The following is a 6,000-nucleotide window of genomic DNA, read 5'->3' as shown; positions in this document are numbered from 1 at the left end:
GTTCGTTTTGGCTCCCATTGGATTTAGGAGAAGGGAGGGCCTTGTTAACACCATGGTTTTGTAGATGCGTTACCCACGTCGGGGATAGGTACGTTTGTCACTCGACTGAGCATACGAGGATACTCAATGTGAACATACCCTCTCCCTAACTAAGAATGGCGCATCTTTCTTTCCCCTTGGACGGCAAACTCTATTCCGCCTTCACCACACGTTGCTAAGCGCTTGGTGAGTCGGGTTATCCATGTACTGCCCAGGATCGCGGACCTTTCGTACACGGATTTTAGGGCATTTAGCTAGCCTATATCTCAGCTCTAGCTTCCGTACTCTTTTTCCTATTTCTCTCTCGATATCCTTCTTTCATCCTCGCCATCTTCCCAACGAAATTCAGGGTAGTTAGCTGCCGGTTCCAAGTGAGCTTCACGTAAGCGTAGGTGCTATACGGGCCCACTGTGGCAAGGTGATAAATTATTCCCACCTGGAGGCGCGCACCGCCCCCCTAAGACTAGGTAGCCAGACTTTCTCCCCAGCCTGGATCGGGGATAGATTACTGATTTTGCGTTGCCTCCACCGAGGTGTCATGGGGTTTAGGAATTCTTACATTATATCTTTCCGAAAAGTAACTTTACAGCCCGGATCACTATGGCCGACTTTCGTCTCTGTTCGACCAGTCGGTCTCACAGTCAGGCAGGCTTATACCATTACGCTCACGAGCAGAATCTTAGCTTGAGCCTACCTTCGCACACCTCCGTTACTCTTTAGGAGGCATCCGCCCCAGTCTCCTTGTGATGCAGCGGAACCGTGGCAATTAGGATTTCAAGACGCAGCAACACCTATGATGCAAGGAATAATAGACTTACATCACGATATCTTTTTCTTCCTCATTCTGATTTTGGTTTTCGTATCACGGATCTTGGTTCGCGCTTTATGGCATTTCCACTATCAAAAAAATCCAATCCCGCTCTTAGTTGCAAGTTGCTTTGATTTGGGAATAAGCTGGAAGTAAAAAAAAAGTAGTATGGGTTGAAGTGAAGGGCGCTAGTAAGTAATAATAAGTAGAGCGGAACACTGTTGGCTGAACAAAAGACGTATGACTTGAGAAAGTAAGATCGGAGATCTGTTGTCGGGAAAAGGACCTCATGTCAGTTCAATCTTCTCATGAACCTGAATCATTTGCTGAAGCCTTCAATCATTCTTGCTGGAGAGATGCTATGCAGGAAGAAATCAATGCCCAGGAAAAAAAAAAGGGGATCAGTTTATTTATTTTCTCTATTGACAAAAACGTAACAACAATCCAGATAACCTATTTTATTGGGCTTGCTTGGCTTTCTCTTAGCTTCCCTTCACTTGTCCCATATACTTAGAGCAAGAGGGTTCGGGTGAGCCAGGAGAAGCGTGTCGTTCGTAATGAAAAGAAAGAGACCACTACTTCGCCTCTTTGTTGGACCGCCGGCGCGAACACAGTGGTCTCTGACCAAGACCAGGAACCAATTCTAATTTGGATCTTGACATGTCGGTGGTTTTTAACCGTAGGCATCTTGCCAGGAAGTTGGTGGGCTCATCATGAATTAGGTCGGGGATGAAACGATTCAGATTCCACACTATGCTGTGGGCTGGGGAGAGAGCTGCTCTGCGAAGCTGGGCGTTCAGTGTTCTTATGGAGGAACCCTACTAGAAAGAGAGGCTTTTGGTGAGGAGCATTGTTTTGAGGGAGGGAAAGCGTGGTTGACAAGCCACTTCGAGGAGGCGACTGGAGTGCTTTCATCAAATGATGCATGTGGGCTGGGCCATTCCCATCCCAAGGGGTGGCCCGATTCGGCCTGGCCGGGTCGGGAAGAGATTCACATGGAGACTATTGCTTTCCGGGAATAGAATTCTTTCTATGTTAGCTAGCGGGGGCGGGCTTTCCTATGGTAGTCCCGCTGCGGCCTCTGACCCTCCGTCCCGTCTCATCTTGATTTGGCTATACTTGTATGTAGCCAGCCATGTTAGCTAGTTTATGATCGAAGACCACGGACTTTAGGAATGGAGTCAGTGCAAAGCGGAAGATGTTCGTCTTCCAACTCCCTATCTGAGGTTGAAACCAAAGGATTTAAAGGCCAGGTTGATCAGTGAATGAAGAAGGCTCATGCCCGTCCATCTCTTGCATTTGGGGTTTCCAGAGGCAAGCAAAAGACTAAAAGCAAGGGATGTAAGGAACCTTCTTGGAGACCTGCTTTATTTAATCTAAAATCAGTCGTCTCTCAAAAGATTGATTCTTGGATAGCCCTTACCACACTACGTACTAGACTTATTGACCATGTCGATTTAATACTTTTGTATTTTGTGATTATGAATGTTTTTTGTTGATTTAAAAATAATATGATTATCACAATTCAATATCAAATGTTAAATTAGATTGGTATGTTAAGATGCTATCAAAAAACTATCATTTTTAAAGCAGTCGCAAATATTTCCTATTGTTCAACCCATGAGTCGTTTTCAAATAAAATTATTTTGATATATAATATATATGTTTTAAAATTAATGTAGCCTAAGTGGGAGAATGATAGACTTTTATTTGGACTTACATTAATTTTTATTGGTTTTATTATAACTTGGGTTGATTGGATAGTTCTTTATTGTGTTAGCGCATATTGTTGGTGATTAATAGTTAATGAGCTTAACATCTCTGTGTGTGTAAAGTCTAGTTGAAGTAGAAGAGTGTGAACTTTTCTAGTTAACTAAAGCCTTTGATGAGTAGGCCTAGTCTAACTAGGGTTATGTAGCTAAGTCCACTCCTTAACTCTATAAATACACAGTCTAATCACAATTATATACTTTTGATGATCAGATAAATAAAATTGCTTCTGATTTAGAGATCTAGAGAGAAAGATTAAGTTAATAGCATTGCACTATCAAATTGAAGTAATTACTATAGATCAATTTAGTACACATACCTAATTATTATATATTATTATTGTATTCTATATTATATACAAATTATCTTCCATTTATTATCAATTTTTCTAACAACCAAACCAAAATTATAGTAATTATATATATGTACTATATGTATTATATAGATATAATTATTTTGATAGTTGTATGTCAAATATTATGCTCATCAACATAATGTTAAGATAATATTAAGTGTAAGATACAAATACTTAGTTTTTATATTAAGTTATATATTTTTCTTTTTAAATGTCATACTAAATTATGTTATATATAATTTAATTAAATAAATAATATTTATTTTATAGAGAAATATGTTTAATATAAAAGGCTATGAAATTATAAAAAAAAATTATAGTAATTTGAAAAAGAAAATTAAATTAAAATGTTATTTACAAAAAATAAAATTAAATACAAAATATTAGTAAAATATATTAAAAGTAATGAGCTAATTTTTTATTTTGTGTTGCTATTAATTATAAAGATAATAAATATATAAGCTAAAATAAAAGGTTACAACACAAGTATATTAAGGCTACTATATATGATAAAATACTAATCTCACTTTGTACTTATTATTATTTGGGTTACAAACTAATCCACCTTTTAATAGTAGAAAATCTTTAACTTTTAATTAAATTTATTTTAATAATATCAGCTCAAAGAAAAATTTATTTTAACTAAATTTTAAAAAAATAATACTATTTGAATTAACTAAAATTAAATAATAAATTTATTAAAGAGCAAGGCTAGAACTCTAATTACAATATTAATTATGTATAATAAATTCGAATTAAAATATTGGTTTAAATAATTCATATCATAAAAATAAATTCAAAAAAAATTTAAATAAAATAATATTAATATTTACATATTTATAAAATAAATAATACTAAAAAATATCTATTGAATTTAATGAAATGTATATTTTTTATTTTAAAGATATATTATTCCTAAGAGATATTGTCCGATAATATATTTTGTCTTGTTATCTTAATAAGTTATAATAGGTGTTGGGTTGTGCACATTTATTGTGTCGTTATAATATTGTTTGTGTGTTATTTTTCTTTCATTTTCATTTTCTTTTAAGTTAATCATTTTTAATATTCAATTTTCAAAAAATATTAGGTTGGGCGTATATTAAGAGAATTTTCATTTATTATTATTATTATTTTGATTATGTATAATAAAATTAAATTAAAATATTAATTTTATATAATTTCTTAATCTTTCTTAATATTCAATTTTTGCAAAATATTTGGTTGGCCGCATTAAGAGAATTTTTATTTATTATTATTATTATTATTTGATTATGTATAAAGAAATCAAATTAAATATTAGCTTTATATAATTCAAATTATAAAGATAAATTTAAAAAATTTAAATAAAATAATATTAATATTTACATACTTATAAAATGCACAGTACTAACAACATCCGTTAAATTTAATAAAATTTTCTTGTATTTTTAAAGTATATTCTATTAAACTAATGAAAATAATTAAATTACTACTTTTTATATATAAATATATTTTAAAATAAATTAACTTCTTCTATTTGTATATAAAAATATTAAAATTCTATAAATTCAATGAACTTAACTCAATTTTTCTATTTTAGAAAGTAGGATTGAGTTTTACAATAAATAAATATGAATGATTCATAGTTTTTCCAAACTATAATTATTAAGTTGGGTGACTAAAATACTAAAATATTTTTATTAGTCCAACTAACTAACCCATATGCAATCATAGCCATATGAAACTAAAAATAAGCGTTTCTAACTTCTTCTTTTCCTTTTTGAAGAATGGTTTGATTGATTTTAGGTAATATATTTTGATGATGAACATAATAAACGATTTGGTAAGTTTACAATTACTTGGCTCATTTGATTTTGTTTAGAGAGCAAAAAAGAAAAAGAACTAAATTTGTGATTAGTTACTTTACTCTTCCGTTCTTTAATTTTGAACATAATTTTTCAAAGACAACACTTTGTCCTCTATGCTAATTATGATCATATTACCTTTTCTTTTCTTTCTTTCTAAGCACTATAAATATATATATATATATATATATATATATATATATAAACATATAAATATAAGAAATCGGTGTGGAGATCATCAATCACCATTATAGAGAGATTATACATAAAAGTAAAAATAAGAACTATTTTATATATGCACATGTATTATGTATATGACCCTCTACTCTAAAGATAAAAACTATTAGTTGGGTTAGTAATAATGATGTTATTATATTAATGTCATTCATAATATATAAATATAAAATTCAAAACTTATGTGATATAATTGCTGCAATCCCCACATGCAGCATCGACTTGTCCCCCACTTAGGTAGTTTATCAAATTTTTAGTGGCTTAGCTTACTATACATTTATATATTTATATATATATTAGTGTATTGGTTGGGTGCGTTGTAGTTGAAATTTGAAAATTCAAAGTCCCTTTATATATATATAGATATATATAAATATTATATAATGCGTTGGGGAAAATTCCAAAGCCCCTTTTGGATGGATGAACAATGGTTGTTCTCAATTTATTGTTATTATTATTATTATTATTATTGTTATCATCTAAGCTAAGATCATATCCCTTCCTCTTTCCTTTGTGGGTCTATTTTTTCTCCACAATAATTAAACATTTCTTGGTCAAATGTTACTGCAAATTGCAAAAATGCAAATTTCATTTCAATTAAATCTTACAAAAGCAGGGGCCAAGAAGAAGGGTTGAACATATACATGGTTCATCTACCAAAAGTCGTCCTTTTATTTTACTACATTTACGCAAACCAATTGGTGACTCACAGTCGCACAATCATTATTGTGGAATTTTAATTAGATTAATTAAAATTTAGTTTTGACATGTACTAAATTGTACTTCTAGGGTTCGTTTGGAACGCCGTATTAGGTCGTATTGTATTGTATTGTATTATATTGAATTGTATTTTATGCAATATTTTTATGTAAAACTATATGTGATATTAACTTTTATGGACACCTAAACATATAATATTTTAGTATAAATTAAAGTTTAACATAATA

The sequence above is a fragment of the Cannabis sativa genome, chromosome X, assembly GCF_029168945.1.
Source record: "Cannabis sativa cultivar Pink pepper isolate KNU-18-1 chromosome X, ASM2916894v1, whole genome shotgun sequence".
NCBI classification, from domain to species: domain Eukaryota; kingdom Viridiplantae; phylum Streptophyta; class Magnoliopsida; order Rosales; family Cannabaceae; genus Cannabis; species Cannabis sativa.
The sequence above is the reverse complement of the archived record's forward strand: the minus strand, read 5'-3'. Positions refer to the sequence as shown.